The sequence below is a fragment of the Lycorma delicatula genome, chromosome 3, assembly GCF_047948215.1.
Source record: "Lycorma delicatula isolate Av1 chromosome 3, ASM4794821v1, whole genome shotgun sequence".
NCBI lineage: Eukaryota > Metazoa > Arthropoda > Insecta > Hemiptera > Fulgoridae > Lycorma > Lycorma delicatula.
In genome coordinates, this window is record NC_134457.1 from 78274790 (window position 1) to 78295379 (window position 20590).

Sequence of the window (20590 nt, forward strand, 5' to 3'; positions counted from 1 at the left end):
GAATAAATCACACGCACACAATAACGTAATATTTCCAAATTTAATCTGATCTATCACGAAAGTAGAACCATTGAGGACCTGATTGATTTCTATCCTCGCAAAGGAATTTCAGTATTTTAAAGCAAACAATTTATCCTTGTAAAACTGGCATCTTTTAAATTTTTATCACGTTCATTCACTCACAAAAGAAAAAATGTTACTCACAGAAATAAAATAATTTATTAAATCTTTTGCTTTCAAGCAGTTTTTTAATTAAAATGTATTAAATCTTTCTTCTTTCAATTCGCTCACCAGTATTTATCACAAAACGTTCTTCTCAAAAGAACCACTGTTCAGGACTCAAGCTGTGGAATTAAACAGGGTAAAAAATTTGAAAGTTTTAAAACGCAACCTTATTATTAAAAAAAAGCTATAAAAGATCATTTTTAAATGTCAGCATTTTTTTTTTTTTTGACAAGGAATTTTATGTGAATAATGATAATGAAATTTTTTTTAAAAACGAATAAAAATTATTTTAGTTAGGAAACTTTTATCTAAAACGTTTTATTGATCTACTCACTTTACTGTTGAAAATTAAAATTACCTCATCAAAACAATTATGGATAAGAATTCATAAAAATTACTCATATTTTAATTTCATTACAGGAAAATACATTTAGGTATAAAAAAAAGAATCTATCTTAAAATTGTTGCCTATTTCAAAAATAAAAAAACGCGACAGCAAAATCAGAAGTATAAGTGACGAAACGTATGTTCTTCAAATGAATAATATAAGAGATAAGCATGATTTTACCTCTTACGTAAGTCCTACCAAGAAAAAATTCAGATTAAAAATATCGATAAAGTGTACAAGGGCAACAATCACATACATCATACATTTTTCAACTATTAGGGAATTCTAAATAATGTTATAATTACAATTTTTCATGCTTTTATTACAATAAGCTATTTATATTTATACCTTCATTAATCAAAATAATATGTTTTAAAACAATTTATCAGGTCGAGACGTAAAATAAACTGTTCACACTCCAGACCAGTGTTACAGTTTCAAGATTAAAACTACCCTCCGACTCATATCATAGTCTCTCAAGCATGTAAATTAAATTTTCTTCTACACTGTATCCTAACCTCATTTTGCAGCATTCTGTAGAAAAGCTTGATAAGCTATTAAATAAGAAATATGTTTTTTTTCCAAAAAACCTGCTGGGAAAAAAACTTTACTCTTCTGAAAATTCCATGAATTTGATAAAAAATTATAAATAAAAAAAAACTCAATTATAAGAAAATAATAATAATAATAAAAGATGTTTTACTAACCTCCATGGCTGAGCAGGTAGCGTCTCGGCATTTTGTACGGAGATCCAGGTTCAAATTCCGTTCAGACATGGCACCTTTTCATACGCTACCAATTCTCACCGAGCTAATGACCATAGCTGTTGATTCCTGCTCTTTCACAAAAAAAAGAAATTTTTTCAAATAAATTAAATCAGTTTATACGTATTGAAGAATCAATAATTCAAAAATTGAAAAAATATATATATGTGTAGAAAATGAGATAAAATAAATTTAAGTACATATATGTAAATATTGCCGGTCGAAAACTAATAAATGAGTTTCGTACATGTGTCAATAGAGCCGAACTTAAACCAATCTAGAATCAAGTATGAATACTCACGCAGCGTTTTTAAATTGACAATAAATAAAATTCTGTACCAGTTCATCTTCTGATTTATTTTAATAAAGTTACGAAAGAAAAGATTTAGAGGCCTTTCTTTACTAAACAACAACATATCCGGCTTGAAAATCTGATCAATTCGAACATCAAACAAACTTTATTTATTTGTTTTTTCTTTCATGAATAAGAATACGATATTTACAGTAGACGATCGGAATAAAAATCGACAATCAATAAAATTTGAATAAAATAGGATTCTTAAACTGAAAATGTAATTCAAATGATATTAAAGTGTTATTTTTAACATAATTATTTATTTTATTAACCAACTGATCGGTTTAAATGATAACAGACATACAAAGAAGTTCTGGGGCTCGACTCCCGCTGAAATTATTTGATTAAATTAATTTATTTAACCAGTTGAAAAAATAGAATTTTTTTGTGTGGATAAAACCAACTTAAAAAAGTAAAAACAGCTTTAATAAAATGAACGAAATTAAAAATAACTGCTAACTGTTTAATAACCCGTCGATTTCAAAAAATCATTCTCACTTTCATTTCTTTTTAAGATGTCGATAGACCTACAAAAAAGCTTCTTTTGTAAAAACAAGTAAAGAAATGCGCAGAAACATCGTAAAGAGGTTGCTACCTTGCAAGAGTTAAGGACTCTAGTATGTCGGCATATGTATTATTTTTTTTACCTCGATTTTAAAAACTAATCCTTCTAAATGTTCATCTTCAATTACTTTCAATATCAAATGGCATCAATCTACAAATCGGTACCCTTCAAAAATCCAATAATAAAATAACGACAAAAAATATATCTAATAATCTTTAATGCATACAATGAGATTTTTCTTTATAAGAAGACTTTGAATAAGTTAAGTAAATAAAAACGTAAAAATTTATTTTATTTTAAAATGATCTTGTGACTTTTGGCCCACATATAACATGGTCTCAGATTCAATTCACATTGAGAAAAAATAATTCTTTCAACGATTTCATCTATCTCATATTAACATACTTATAAATTATGTCTGAGCTCGTATATAACTTTGACCGTACATGTATGCATATGCAAGCGTGCCAAAGCTAGAGACTCCGCAAACACGGAAGACCTACGTCAAGGGTACCTGGCGGCGAAAGCGGCCCTAGTATCGACGATAAAACGGGTGCTGGAGAATGCTGTACGAGCAGATTGACGAGGACCCGTGGGGAAGAGGATTCTCAATTGTTACTGAGCGGTTCGGTAGATCATTGTCCGTGCTAACGAAGTGGGGACCCAGGGACGGTATAGCCGGGCCTGGTGGATCTTACACAAGGGGTTTGAGGCTGGCACAAAGTAAGATCCGACCGCCGGACCGAAACGGGGAGGCCCGTTAGAGTATTGGACACTCCCCTGGGCTGTGTTATACTTAACCGCAGGAATCGGTTCAGGGAAAAAGGTGAAGTAAAAAAAAAAAATAAAACGGACACATCCACATTTAAAACGAAGATAGAAATAAGGGATTTAGGATTTAGAAATGGGGGATTGTATGTTTACCAAGATATCCTTTGAGATATCAAGTTCAAGATATTTGTTCATTCAAAATCCTTTGCCATCCTTTATTACCAAGGATATCAAGATATCCTTTGGTAAAATAAATAGAGCACAATGTCTATGAAATCTTAATTTTCAACGATGATTTTGCGCATCTTTATGCAAGTAAGCACGTACAAAAGGAAGGTAGACAGGAGCGAATAAAGTTTACGGAGAATAAGGTAAGTAAATAGAATAAGAAATAACGATTGAAATTAGAGCTAAAATTAAAATTAATTTATTCTCAAATTTCTAAATGAGTTCTAAGGTTTGTATTTACTGTAACGGTGTCCCAGTTCCAAAGACTACAGTATATTTACTTGAATACAGAAATATAAGATCTTCCAGAATTGCTGATTAAATTGTTTTATAGCGTCAGCTTGAAGAGTTTAGTAGTGGGTTTAAATTTGATCAGAAGTAAATTAAAGGGGAACGTCACGAGAGTTAATACGTAGGTTCAGTGGAGTGTGTTTAACGCGAAGAGATGCTGCCTCTACGAGCAGCTCTAATTGAGTTTAAGCTGTATCTGATTGCAGGGAACGCGTCGCCCCGACACTCTGTCATAAAATATTAAGCTGACGACAGCCATACAATGTCGTTAAGATGTTGTCGAAACTAGATTTTTTTTTAAAAGAGTCTTTTCCGTTCTCGTTCGACAGGTTTGAGGTCGACTATGGGCCTTATCTTTTCCTCGCAGCTTCAGCTAGAATCTAAACGAGAATTTAATGCGCTTATTGTCATCTATTTTTAATTTTAATTATATATAAAATCGAGCGAAATAAGTAAAGATAAAAAAAAGTTTTTCTTTCGTTGACATCGCGTATTTTTAATGTCAGTTTTAACAGCAACTTAAACCCGGTTGAAAACTGTATTAACTTTCGTTATTATAATTTTGAATGCTCTAAAGATATTCTTGCGCAGACTATTACAATCTTTTTTTTAATTTATCAGTTTTTTCACTGACTTAATATTTATATTATTTAATAAATTATGTGTTCTTTTATTTTTGAAATCATTTCTGTTTTAATTAAAAGTTCCTTATTTATTTATAAATATAAAAAAAATAATGTAATATTGATTAAAATGTAATTATAAAATAAAATAGAACGGAAAAGCTATTAACTTACTGTTATAAAATAATTTTTTTTTATTAGTAATTACACAGAACATGAAGTAACACACATTTTTTTAATATTAAAATAAATTTCTCAATACAATTCAATGATTTTTTTTTTAAATTATTATAATTAAAAAGTTATCCTTTTGTAATTTAAGGGAAAGGTTTGACAGTTTGACGATGTTGAAATTTTCAGTTATTTTTATTTGTACATAGTTTAAAATCTATCTCTTCCCTCAAACAATGATAACAATGATTTTTGCCTTTGTACTAATTCTTATCAATTTATTTACATATTTTCTAACGTAAAAAAAATTACTTTCTTTAGTAAATGTTCATTAGTTAAGTTGATAATCCTTGTTCAGAAGTGTACAATCTTGTAATAGACATGATTAGTAAAAAATCTTCTAATATATTTGCAATCAGTTATAATTTGAAATAATACGCTTAATGAAACAAATTCTAAAGTACAGCATTCAAACTCTATGGGAAGAAAAATACATTAAATTCATGTTAAAATATCCTACATACCTACAAAAATGTACATTTGATTAAAATGAAACTTTTATTTAATAATATATAATGTACAAATATCATCCAACTTGCTATGACGTGAAAATATTTTTTTTCTAGTTTTACGGACTTCAATTGTTATGGTCATTAGATCGAATTATTTGTTGTAGTGTTTTGGTGATTTCGCGGCATCAATCAGCGCTCTTGCGCACGTGCCATGTGATTAATGCGTAGACCAATCAGAAGTGTTTTGTTCTGTGTTTTGCTCATTTTGTTCTGTATTTTGCGGGTTTTCCCTGGAATAGCGGGTTCGACTGCGCCGTCCGTGGCGTACGGTGCGTTGGTTGTGCTCGTCGAACGTTTTGGCTATTGTAAAGAGATCGCGTTAACGTTAACATCTTATTGATGCAACATAGTCTTGCATCAATAAGAAGCTTGCGATAATAGAAGCTTTGTGCGTGAGATGAGGAGTTTACGAAAATTATGTTATGAATCCGTATGGATTTATTTATATTTGTGGCACTTTTTCGCCGGGACGACCGAGAGAAACATCTCCTACGCTTGGGTCGATTGTATAACGAAATATTACAATATTTAAGATATTTCTTTGCAGTTAAGTTTCGACGTTCGTCTTTCTGTTTTGAACAAAGGTTATTCCGATGAGGAGAGAAAAGCTTCATTAGATAGACTGGATCGTCTCGTAAAATTAAAATCACTACTAGAACTTTACGAGAAAGTTGAATCATATATCTTTGCGCCAGACGCTAAGTTCAGAAAGGTAGCGTATGACATTACCGATATGTACAACTTTGGAGATGTTTGACAGATAAATGAATTGGTCATGGTGTTTATAAAGCGACCAACTTGTTGTTGGTATTGTAGAGTGAGCCGTACAGACTTTTGCTCATGTCATATGTCCAATATTACGGAATTCCCAGCCTAGATTGAAATATTATAGATAATACTAGACATCTAGTCTAAGATCTTCCATTATCTTAGTGCAATGGTTCCCAAACTTTTCCGAGTCCCGGCGCCCTTTTTCAATTAAACTTTCTCCATGGCGCCCTACCCTAAGTAAAAGTATGACTACTCGTAAGTAAGAGATAAAAATAAATAAAACTCGTGTATCTTCATTATTTTTTTTACTTTATTAACATTAAATTAATAATTATAAATGTCTTGGTTTGATTAATTACGAAGCTTTTACAATATTTCGCGGCGCTTCTGTGAAGAGGATAAGGCTTCACGAGCGCCGTGGTGCACAGTCTATCTTCATGAACTGAGATATATGGAAGATATCAGTGGTATTACATTATCACAACAACGATTTGTAGATATATTAAAGTTTACGAGTTCTTAAATGATTGTTAGGCTTAATTATCGTTAACACACACACACACACACAAAATGGCCAATGAATGGTAGCGGTTTTTTTTTGGTTAAATCTAAAAGTAACACACTACGATCCTATTAGTGTCGGATGTGTCACCGAACTGCCTCAGGCTTTGAAAGGTAGAGTGATAAACGCGTGCCAAATAGCGAAGAAATAATTAAAGATACGTGTTTTCTGTTATCAATTGTCTCGTACCTTCACGAACTTCCGGGTAGATAATATACAGACACGTGGCTACAAAAGTACGAACATGTACTGAAGGGATGGAGGGCATAAAATATCCGGCCTCGATTCACGATTTGGCTGCAGTTACGCCAATAACGAACAGGATACTAAACTGCACGAATTTCCTCTGTCGGCGGATCCAGGCGATACGGTCAAAGAGATGCTTTACACCCCGATATATTGCCGGTCACTATATGTTCTATCGGTAAGATCGAAACACAACTGAACGACAAGAAGGATCGTCCGTTGAATGTACGCAACGAGCCCGTAATCTTGCGACTGGGATTGTGAAAAATGCGATTATGAATAAAGTTTTGTTGTTTTCTTATTTTTCAAACATATATAGTGTATATAAGATGTTGATATTTGATCACCGCAAAACTGCAGGAAGCCTAAAGCTGAAACAAAGCGTTGGGTTGTGACCAGAGAAAGAATAACAGCTTTACGATCCCGGGTTATAAAATCAAATCGATAAAGGGGAAAAATAAATGGCGTTAAATCATTTTAGACCAATACACAATATTTGATTAACAAATTTAAACAGACTATGTTATGGACCAGGATTCGATTGAAAAACCACTGCTATCGCGACGGATCGCTTACCTACAGACAATACCACGTCCATCTGCGTAGACTAATACTACATATTACAATAACGAGGAAATCACTATATAGGTCAACCAACTGGTCACGTAAACCTTACCACGCACGACTGATAGAACCCACAATAACGGAATACGTACGAAACATTCCAGTGCATCAGCTGGTTAAAGTGTTTGAAAACAAACTTTTTATAAAGTAACTGCTAAGGAAGTAGCTTATCATAAAATCTCCTCATTTGTTTATTTATCAATCCGACTAATTTTCAAGATTTTTTTAATACTTTAATATAGTATGTCTGTAATCTTTCCTTTTTATGATCTTTCTACTATTAATCATTTTTCACTTCAGTAAAGGGATTAAAAAAATAAAAATTAAAAAGTTTAAAGAAAAGATTTTTCAAAAATTTGCATGATTAATAAAAGTAAAGGTCTGTAATGATTGAATAGATAAGGATGATGGAATATTTAAGACGTTTGAAATTGTATGTTTAGCAATTAACTGACAAAACTATTTTGCACAGACTAAACTTTGACTTTACGAATAATATTGTATGATATTATAAAATTCTATTAAAAATATTACAAATGATATTTTGTAATGGAAAAACTTTATTTTTACAGGAGCAAAACGGCCGTTTTTCATGTTTTTGTTTTTCATTTAGTGAAAAACAATTTTTTTTAAATTTCAAATCCATACTCAAAAAACAATATTTGGGAAAAATGTTTTGGTTGGTTTATACTTCCAAAACTCGATTGGTTTAAACAATATTGACTTTTGATAAATGAAAAACATATCACAATTATATACAATGGTATATAAATATTACATGGTATATAAATACAATGGAAAATATTGACGTAGGCCACTGCCTACGTCAATATTTTCTGTCAGACATTATCAGGTTGTTTGTAAAAATGTTTAATAGCATCAAGTCCCCACCAACAAATGATATCGTCGGTTTTTTTTTTAAGGTAAACCGTTCCTCAGATAGAAAATAAAAACAGATGCCGATGCAAAACCTAATAAAAATAGATACCGATGCAAAACCTATTTGTACCAAAATTTATTAATAGTTTTAGACTCAAGAAACAAAATAGAATAAAAATAAAATATCAGTTATATCCATCCCATCGATTAAAATTACACACTTCCTATTTCAACTGTACCTATAAATAATACTCGCCGATTAAAAACTTATGCAAAAGCTTATGTGGTGTGATTTATGAAATCCGACGAATAATTTTTTAATACTATTCTATAAAAATTGCAGAAACATTCTTAAGAATAAGCAGACCTATTAAGAAAACTGAGGAAAGAGATGATTTTTCGTTGATTGAACTACATTAAGCTGTCTATTGCTATATATTAGCAATACTAACTCCAAAAATATACCGGAGATTTTATCCCACACTCTGTTCAACAAAGAGAGATATATTGAAAATGCTTACACTCAGAGAAAGCAATTCTACGTTCTTAAAATCTGGAATAAGATCTGTTATCCATCCACTATCATCAAAAAAGATTATTTTCGTTCTGCAATATTTTCGAATATATTTTTTTTTTTTATTACTAAATATTTCACGCACCGTTCGATTGCAAATAGAAAGAGCTATGTTATATAAATATTGGAATAAAAAATCTAAGAGGAATGGTCAACAACTATTTACAAAACATTAATATATATAAATATATGCGGATTTCAAATATTAAACATTTTCAATGTTCATTAATAAACATAAAGGAAATAATAGTAAATATATACAATATAAACAAGAATACAAAATATAAAAGTAAATAAATACATAAAATAAATTCTTAAAATTAGAAAAACAGCGAGTTATTTCAACTCCAGTCCACATGAAATGATTGTACGGTATATATTATACTTTTAGCTAGGATTGTCCTCAGCTAAATTATTTTATTAGTTCTAAGATTTATATAAAATTATTCACGAAGAATAACAATCTTCCAGGACATGTTCTACTGGTGAAAATAAAGAAAAACGTTCATATAAACATAGTTTATACAAAAATCAGTGGGTAAACATTTCGTTAACGAGTGTTGGCTTTTACATATTTCGCCCTGATTTCAGCATCTTCGATAAAATTAACGCTGACGACTGTAATTTATGGAACTCAAATTAAGGGATAAACAAAATGGTTTTATATAAAATCTGACCTGAAAATGTTTTTTTTTTTTTTAAATAGAACTATATTCCAGAACTATATTTTCTAAGAAATTTGAATTGTAAAATTTGAAGAAATATTTTTTTTTAAAAATGCGGTAAAAAAATGCCGGTTTGGGACAAAATAAATTCGTCAAAAAGGTAATAAACAAAACTTTTAGAAAATTTTATTCCGAGTAAAATGGTATGAAGTCCACAGAAATAGAATACAAACAAGAATTTCGAAGTAAATTAAAAACAAAATATCCCAAAATATGGAAGATTTTAACTAAGTATTAAATTAAACAAAATTTTCAGTATTATAAGACAAATGAATTAAATATTTTAGAAAAATAAGCAATAAAAAATTTTAAAAACTAATGAAAAATCAAATAAAACAATAAATCAATAAAACTATCTATTAGACAACTTTAAAGAAAATAAAAAATTAATTTTATCTAAAATTGTCTTAAATAATTAATTTCATAAGTTAGCAATACTAACTCAGTAGTTGAATAATTTCCTAGGTACTCGTTTAACATAAATTAAGGTATGGCGAATACTTCAAAAAGATAAACTCCATCCTTTTAATCTACGAAAAGTACAAAATTTACTTCCTAGAGATCTTTCTGTACATTTAAACTTTTGTAGCTACATTTTAGATAAAGTTAATAACTTACTCTATTTTATTTACCGATGAAGCCATATTTACTCGAAGAGGAATCACGAGAAGTCACGAAAATCCACACGGCTCCGTCGAAACAGGATACAAATACAGGTTCCACGTAAATATTTTATGCGCTATTATAGGCAGTAAAACATTAGGACCGTTTATTAGGTATTTTCATTAGAAAGCTACCTATTGTAAATGATACCACGATTCGATTTCGGAAAATTTCGACATATCTTTGCGTTTTACATCCCTGTGATCATACCTCCCTTAATAGCCACAGTATCGAATCGCTTAAAGCGGCCGTTAGTCCTCTAAACATTAACTAAAACTTTTGTCGGAAACAAGTTTTGATACGACCAACCCTTACGGCAAGGGATGACCAAAATGTGGCAGGAATTATAAAGAAGATGGGGCTTGTCGTATGCTAAATATGTGAAACTTCTTTTCCCATGCAACCACTGTCGTATTGCGAAAATTTGAAGTTTTTCTTAACTTTAAGGTGAAATCTTTTTTATCCCCTACTTAGTACCGGTGAGATCTACCTCCACCTTCCGGCGTGCCGAAAGGGATTTTTTTTTAATGAGAATGTTTCGGGTGCTTCATAATTAAATTTTTTGCAGTGTAATTTGCCAGACTTTTGGAAAATGTTCCTCTAATATCAAGAAGGCAGATAATTTTTCAGCTTGATGAACTCCACAATTTTCTCGACTATTGAGACAACATTTGCGACTTTTTCACACAATTGAATTGGACGTTGGAGATCTATCAACTGGCCTCTAAAGTCGCCCAACTTAATACTTCTGAACTACTACCTAGGCACCCGCTTGGAATCATTACTATATAAACAAAAGTGTAATACAAGAGAGGATTTAATTACGGTTAGAATTCTCAGTGTGGTACAAAAAGTAGAGAACAACCATGTTGAAAAACGAAAGCTTCCAAAAATGTTGTTTGTCAATCGAGTGTTGTAACTTCTGTGACGGAGGACATTTTCAGCAGTTTATTTGAGCGTTTGTAAGTTATTTTATTGTTTACAATTCTTTTGTTTTGTAATAATGAAAATTTTGTTTCCTTTAATACCTAAATTAAATCTCCCTTATTTTGATACGTTTTGTTTTTAATAAAATTCGAAATTCTTACGCTTGTAATTAGTTTCTGTGGACTTTATTCGTGCCAATTTACCCAGCATCAAATTCTCTACAAATTTTTTTAAAAGGTTTTACGTGTTTATTACCCAATTACGAAACTACGCCAAACATAAAATAGTGTGTTTTTCGATTCCATTCCATTGTCTTTTATCCCGGATTTCTCAAAACCTAATTTAATTATTTATTAATTTACATCTATGTGAAATTAATATCAGTAATGAATTTTTAATTTGTTTTAAAAAGAACGATATTCTATTTCTGTTAGAAATAAAATGATATCATATTCTCTTTGTAATAATCGACATGAAAATAATAAATGTTTAATTGACTGCAAACATTTCAATCGATCGATTCCTGTGGGATATCGCGATGTAAATCCTAGTTTAACTGCGGCGAATTTATTTATTATTGTAAAGTTGTACAATTGGATTATTGAACTGTAAATAGACAATGGTATTTAGTGATGATAATTGGAATACGTTTGACGTATTCATATCCACGGAGTTAAACAATACTGTACGCTCGCATATTCAACATCGTCTGTGCAAATACTATGAACTAGTAATCATAGACCGATGATGTTGCTAATGTAGTTTACACTGTATCAAATCTCTATCAAATGGAATATATTGCACTGTCTTCTCTTCTAAAATTACTATGTTTATGTATCAGTCAATTATCCTTTGTTATTCAAAGGTAAGCTTAATTTTAAAAAGTATCGAATTCAAACCCAAACATAACGTTTTCGAAATTAATTATCCTATTTTTTATCTATAAAAGAATTTTAAAACAGCTAATAAAACCATCGATAAACTCTGCAAACATCTAATTTAAGCTTAATGTGTAAACCCTCAAACAATAATTAAATTTAAAGTATTGTTATCTTACATGTTAATATATTTTTGAATCGATAAAAAAATAATTTAAAAAATGTTAAATATCATTTCAAAAAGAAACAACAAAGTTCTACTATCTTAACAAATCCTAATGTAAAACAGATAAAAAAAATTTTGGAATACAGTACTTTACCTAATCAGAACAAAAGAATTTATCCAATGATAAGAATTAAAAATTATTCTCACAAAGACAACGGTAATGGTGATTTACAATAAAAAATTTAATTAATTAAAAATTAATTAAAATTATTCTCACACGTTTAATACTTCATTAAGTAAAGAAAGAATAATTTAATTATCTTTTTTTCTAAATACATTTTTGTAATTAATTTTTTTACATTCTTTCTTAAAGAAGAATTATAAAAAAGAAAAAAAGAAATAAAAAGGAGGAGAATAAAAAAAGTTTTTTTTTCTTAAATTCTATATTTTACCTCACAGAAGTCGAGAAAATGTGAACTTCAAAACTGATGACAAAATAAAACTTTTAAAAATATAATAAAACTTACTAATAAAACGCATTTAAAAGTAAAACATATTATCTATTCCATTCTTCTATAAAAATCATATTTTCAAATAAGCGTTAGATTAAAACAAACAACTTATTTTGTTACAAACATCAAAAATTGCAAAAACAATTTTAAATAGTTTTTTTAATTTTTACGTAATTCTATTTTTTTTATTTTATTTATTCTTAAAGCCCCACATTCACGGTTACGCCTAATTGTAGTTATTTTGTAATAAATTAATTTTGAATCGCAGGGAAAATGCTGACTAAGTATTGCAAGACTTTCCCAGCTATTAATAAAATTTAAAAGAGTTAGAGCCAAAAAAAGTACAGTTTTTAGAGGTTGAGAATAAACTTAAAGAAGGGTATTTCTAAAAATATTCATATTAGAGGTTGAACAAATATACGTTAATAAATTACGTCAAATACAAGTTACAAAAATTTGCTTAAGTAAGGTTTTCTCTAAATCTAACAACCGCTTCAATTAAGGCTAAAATAAAAAAAAACATAATTTTCAAATTTTAGGTGTAAAGTAATACCTAACGTGGTCCCGAAGGTTAAAAAAAAAATAAAAAGGACTAGGTATGTGAGAATCATCGTGCGGAACCTTTCAGTCGAATTTTAAAACACTTCTGCTTAACCATTCTCTCTGAAATTTTACATATAGGTTTGCTCCTGATGACATCACATTTTAGCAACATTTTCAAGATGTCGGAGGTTTATAATGTAAAAATAAAATTGTAGATATTTCTTGATAGCGCTTAAAAATTAAAAAGTATAGCTCTTAAAACTAAAAGTACAGCTATTATAAATTTTAAGATTTTTAAAAAATTTTAAGACCAAAAGAAGATAGAGAAAAAACCAAAAAACACATATTTCAATTTTAAACGTTAGGGTTTGATATATATTTTTTTCGATTATTTATATAATAAACAAATTTGTTTTAATATTTTTTTCTCTAAAATGGCTGTGAAGAAAATCAAAATTGTTTTTTTTTTTCACTATATACACCCACCGAATTATGAAAAAGATTAATATGATCAATGCCCCCGTATATAAAAATTTTTGAGCCAAATTTGGAAGTAAATCCCCAAGTCTGGTTTACTGATTAACTCGTCGTCGCAAATCATTAACAGCTGATTTTCAAAGTCGAAGGTTCTGATGTTCAAATCCTAGTAAATATTAGTTGTTTTTATACGGATATGAATACAAGACGATGGACACCGGTGTGCTTTAGTAGTTAGAGTACAATTAACTGCACGTCTCAGGAATGGTCGGCTGAGTCTGACAGGACTACACCTCATTTACATGTCATACATATTATTCTCATCTCATTGGGCCGTGCGAGGGTTGCTTATTATTTACTAGTTGAACAGACTGCAACGTACACATTAAGGGAAAAAAATCTGAAGAAAGTTTGTCAATCCTGAGATAAAAGGCATAAAGTAGTGCGACACACATACGGCCGTTTATATAGGTTGTCCAAGTCGAATTGGCATAGATCTGATCTAGGCGATGGTTGTCTAGCTAGCGTAGGGCTACATTATGCTGCTTGTGGAAGACAGCATATATACGGTATACATATATTATACATATACAGTATATTCTGCAAAAAATAATAACTCACGAGAATGTATTTTTGTTTTGTATACAATATTTTTCATCCATCCACAGAAAGATGTAGTTAGATCAAGCAATCTTGGTGGCCAGAATGTGGACCTTCACAACTGATCCGTTTCTCATGAAATTATGATTTAAGCGAGTGGAAGCGGTACAAGAGAAGAACTGAGGCGCCCCATCGTGCTGGAATTATACTTGGCGTCTCAGCGGTAGAAAATAATCTTCAAGCAACTGCGGCAATTGTTCTTGAAGAAAGTGTAAATAGACCTTTAGCATTTAAGCGGCCAGGTAATATGAACTAGCCGTTCTTCGTGGCGCGAGTGGTAGCGTCTCGTCCTTTCATCCGGAGGTCCCGGGTTCGAATCGCGGTCAGGCATGGTATTTTCACACGCTGCAAAAATTTTCATTCATCTCATCCTTTGAAGTAATACCTAACGTGGTCCCGGAGGTTAAAAAAAAGAAAAGGAATTTGTATGTGAGAATCATGGTGCGGAACCTTTCAGTCGAATTTTAAAACACTTCTGCTTAAACATTCGCTCTGAAATTTTGCATATAGGTCTGCTCCTGATGACAACACATTTTCAAGTCGCTAAAATGCCCTTAAATTGCTATGTGGTTAAGTGAAAAAAATGTATAGTGTCACCTTGAAAGGAAATAATCACCGTACTCTCTATTAATACAGCTATTCTAACATGACGAGATACTTTATAATAAGTTTTGAGTAAAAGTTATTCCAAATTTTACAAGTAGCTCCTTCCTTGTTAATGAAGCAACTATTTTAAAATTTTACCTCGTACGATATAAGAACTTTAAAAAATTTAAATAACAAAATTAGGTAATAACACAATTATCCAACGTTATATCTAAACTACTTTTTTTATTTTTTCAATAGAAGTTACTCCTTTCTTTGCACGAGATATTTATGATATTGTTTAAAACTTCTATAAAATTACAAATAGTGAACATACAACAAAATATATTGAAAATGAAAATTTATACGGATCAAAACACCAACTTCAAACAAAAACAACAATCAACTAAAATTAAAAAATGGAGAAACAGTTATAATTGATAAACCCTGAACCTACTCGTTAACCCCTTTAGCTAAAATTAATTTAAAAAAAAATTCTACGAACTGCCTCCTATAACAGTTTCACTAGTTTATATGAGACTGGAATCACGATCTCACAACCATTCTGCTACACACATGACAATACAACATAATCGCCTAAAGGCTTCTATCGTAGCAGTGGAATTATGATTACTGCCTCACACCATCCCGACTCGTTAGTCTGACAATAGTCGCATATGATTAATTAAAAGGATGTACGGAGAACAAATTCTCTACGCAGAGAGAAATTTTCAGTGAATTTTTTTAATAAACATGTTAGTAACGGTTTTTGTTTTTTTGCCACAAAAAAATAGTTAAAATATTACGAAGTCAATGAAAACAACCTATAATTAACAGTACAAAAAAATAAACGTAAAAAGATTTGTTATAAATAATTTTAAAATAAATTAACAGTTTGAAGACAATTAATTACAAATTACCTATGTAATAAATAATTTTGAATTGTAATTTAAGTTAACAGTTCAACGGAGAAACTTTCAGGACATGCTTTACTGGTGAAATTGGTCACCAGTTACCGATCAACTGGCAATCACGATCACCTGACTTACCGCCACTACAATACTTCATTTGGGGCCATATGAAAACAACAGTATACCGACAAAACGTTAATACTAAATCAGAATTAATCACTATAATATGAAATGCTATTGAATTTATAAGAAACGAATGCTAAGATTATTATCTTAACATCGTTTCGTATAAATTCAATTCCGGAAAGTCATCGGAAATATTTTACGTCGGAGTGCTGTGTAAATTGTGGAGGAGGGAATTTCGAACAATTACTGTAACTGAGGTTTGCTATTCTGTTACCGGTTTTCATTTCATGCATTTTATTTATTTCTTTTGCTGTATTAAGAATAATGTTTGTTAGGTACAGAAAAAATAATACAATTTTCTGTTTATTTTCGTCTGCAATAAAAAACCCGTTTTTTGAAAGTTTTTATTTACTTTTTATCACTTGTATTTAGACTATTTTCTTAAAATTAAATTCGCTACAAGTTTTATTACTAAATCATCCGCATTTATACTCATTTAACAAAGATATAGTACTACAAACTTAAAAAAAAAACTTGTTTTTGAACACCGAATTTTGTGTTTTACGTCAGTTATCATTAAAACTACTGGAATTACAAACCTGTGACCTGTTTTATCCTATTTCCCAGCTCAAAGTACATAAGAAACCACCAACTTTACTCCTTAATTTGAGCCTCAAAAATGACAGTAGGTCTTCTTTTTATTAACAGAACTGAAATCCGGGCGAAATCTTTTGCTAGCCGTAACTCGAAAACAAAGACAAAGTTTATATGAATTTCTTCATTATTTTCACCAGTAGAACATGTCCTGTAATTTCTCCGTTTCTTAGTGGGACATTCTGTATATGTATATGTAGTGGCTGAAAAATAACTTTACCCCTATAAATTTATTTTTTTTAAATTTAGATAACTGTATTCGGTTTGCGGCATTTTTCCTTCTACCAAGAAACTACTTCAATGAACGTATATTTCATTCTTTTTGATTTCTGGGCGGGAGGGCAACTCAATAATTTCAATGGGACCAAAGATCATTTGATATATCATTTTAAAGAGCTCGATGAGACTAGAAAAATTAAACAATTAAAACATAATTTTGTAGCCCAATCCAAAATGGCGGACAACAATGTGTTTGTTTCAGACAGCTAGGTTGTATGATCCCCTTTAATTTTTTTTTTTTATTTGAGGTATCCCGATTCTCTCTTCGGAAATCTTCTCCGACAACAGAGGCTAACTCAGTAAAGTCGATTAAGAATATTCGAACTTCATGGCGAGGCGGGGGGCTCAAGGGCGGCTCAAAAATGTTTAATGCAACACACGGTCATGTGATACGTTGTTTTAAAGGTATTTGCGAGAATAAGCAAAACGGTACCAAAAAAGTAATTAAATTTTGATTATGTAAACCAAAATGACGACCTCATAAGTCATCACACGATCAAAATTTGGAAATATTATTAATTTTTTTTATAAACGTAATTGTATTTTTATATTCCATTAAAGTAAATTTTCAGCAAAGCACAATACCTAAACTGGAATCGATAATATAACACTCGCAACCTATTATCTAAGTTTTTACAACAAGTTGCAGTATTACTAAAGATTAATAAATCTTATTTAATAAATGCGTGGCTAAAATAAATGCTGGATACTTGTCTTTGCGAAATAATACCGAAAAAAAATTCTAATGTAATTAAAATAACTGACCATAATTTTAATACAAATAAATTTGTTGAGAAAATTAGCAATAAAAAAATTTTGTAACAATTATTATATCTGTTTTATGCACGAAAATTATCATTTCATTTAGTTTTTAAAGCATATAAAAAAATGAAGAATAAATTCTGAAGGTAGAAACAAGATTGATAAGTGAAAACTGGCTAGAAAAGATCATTTATTTTGATTTTAATAAGATCAATAAAATTTTATTATATTCTTACTAAATGAATGGATTTTATCACACTCCCAATTTACACAGTTACAGACAAGTTGTTTTCGATTATAAAGTGACAGAAAAAGCTACATCACGCATGTCATCCGAAAAATTTCCTTTTATGGTTGGTTTTACTAGGATACGGTATTTATAAATCATCAATTTTGTTAATAATCTTAAAAAATTCGTATACTTTTACAAGTTCTAAAAAATAAAAAAATATGAAAAATATAGGAGAACATGCAGGCAGCCGATTTGGCTTAGGCCTTCTACTTTCTTCTTCTTCTTCTTTCATTTTTGGGATTAAATTTTAATCTATGGAAAAATTATGCAAATTGAATATTAATCGGTTTCAAAAATAGGATGTCGACAGTTGCCCCGCAAAATGTAAAATTTTTACTTCCCTGTACAAAGCAAAGGAGGTACTGTGATCGCGAAAAACTTTTGTTTTCAGATTTCAACAGAAATATCCATTTTGACCATCTTGAATCCATTTTGACTAGTTTCGGCGTGACGTCTGTACGTATGTATCTCGCATAACTTAAAACGATTAGCCGTAAGAAGTTGAAATTTTGGATTTAGGACTGTTGTAACCTCTAGTTGTGCACCTCCCCTTTTTGTTGCAGTCGAATGAACCAAAAGTGCCCATAAAAGCACAAAAATAAAAAATTTGGATTTTGGACTTCTTCTTCACTGCAGTAATAAGCTCTCATTGACAGCTTTTCAACAATATATACTAAGTGGTACTTATTTTCACTGGTTCTAGAGTTATAGCTAAACAGAATTTTAATTAATTAAATATTTGGATCTTACAAGAAAAAGGCACACCTGTTCAAACCATCTTCCTTCTTTTTTAACTTTTTTTTTTAATTTAGATATATTAATTTATTAACTTCTGATTGTAAAAAAGTTTTTACAATTAATAATAACTTCAATAATAACAATAAAAAAAATATATATGAAAAAATATCACAAGTTTATATAGAAAATATCAGAAGAAATAAAGTTTTATGTACTTTTTGTTTTAAAAATTGTGTATATGTAATTTTAAGGGTGCAAGAAAGTTATGTGGTGTCCACATTATATTTTTTGTGCAAGTTTAGTCTTAATCTTTTCCAAATGGACCGATTTTCAATGATTATGAAATGGAGAATTTGTTTTAATTAATCAAGAATTTTGAACGAAATTCAAAAAAATTATTTGATTAAATAATAATAAAAGGGTAAAATTCCATTCCAAAAGAACCTTACTTGCTGAAGAATTTTAATTCTCTGTATTCTTTTGTTTATCTGAATTACTTTTCTTAGTTTTAATAAAATGCTGGTTTCTTAACTTTACATCTCTTGCAAACGGCTTTTATATACAGGTAGCATTTTCTTTTTTGCATATGTACACATATTTTAAATATAAATAAAACTAAGAGTTAAAATAACTTTAAAAAAAAAGTATTCATTTTTTTCAATTTTTCATAAAATTTCAACTACTTGAAGTCGGCTCGTAGGATTAGTGAGTTTGTTTCAAGATTGGTGTTTCCTTTTAATTTGGACCCGAGATTAAAAAATCAAAATTAAAAAGGAAGTGAAAAAGTATAATTTTTAAAATATCTAGTGTGGTTCTTCAAGTTTGTTACACTTATTTTGTAAAGTAAAATATACAACTACTACATTTCATCAGTATGTAAAAAAGATGTAATTTTATTTCTATTTTTAATACTGAAAAAAACGTAGACAACAGCCAAATGACCGAATAGTTACATCTTATCATTGTGAAATTTTAAGCAAAATTCGTTTTTAAATCTTACTGGCTGAATGTATTTTATCAGTCTCAAATGTTCCTTCAAAGTTTTTAAGTAATTTATTCATTTTATTAAGAAAAATTAGCTACAAAGAACGAGAAAGATAATTAACTTGACTGTGATTTCTAATTTGGTGAAAAAATAACGTTAATTTACGTAAAAATTATTAACAGTTAATAAATTAATAAAAAAATTTAATTAGTAAAAATTTTAAAATTCAAGAAAATAATACTTATAATTTATTTAAATAAATCATAATTACATAAACAAATGATTTTATGTAATTTTTATATAAAATAAATTCAAAAATACAGAAAGATACAGATATTTGAGTAGTATAATATAAACGGCTCTGAGAATCGCCAAATCAACCAAGATCAAAATAGGTCACGTGTTCAACATGTAAGATAACATATAACTTTTGAATTTTGATCTTTTTGTTCTTTGAATAATAAATATATGGTGATCGATTATCTCAGATCAAACAAGATCGATAAAATATCACTGTAACTTTTTTTTTTGCGAAATGTATATTCTATCTGTCTAAATTATTACCTATATTTTATATCTATTTATATTTTTTCGTACTTTAACAAAAAATCCTTTAAGACTATTGAGATAAAGACTTGATCGACTACCCAATCTGGTAATAACATTTTTCTACTTTGCGTATTTTTTTCTTAATGAAAGTTTCTGAAATATTTTTTATAGATATGTAAAACTAACGTTTTCAAACTGCTTTTAAATTGATTAAATAAAAAATAAAGTGGAAAAATTGAAAACATTTTGAACTTTGACAACCAAAGAACAAAAAATGCATCATTAAGTCAGTTATCTGTGTCACTCTGAAAATAATGATAAAAGGTGGTTATCGGAGTTAATAATAATTAACCAACTTATTACAAAAAAGAAAAAATCTTCAACCTGTTTTTTCATAATCATTTTCCTTTAGCAAACATATAAAAATGCAATTCCATCATTGCACTTAATAAAACCTTATTGAAAAAGGTAAAAAAAATAAGTGTTTCAGTGTTCATGAACGTTTCCTAATGTTTAGATATTTTTTCTTCAGCTCTGAATTTGTTAGAT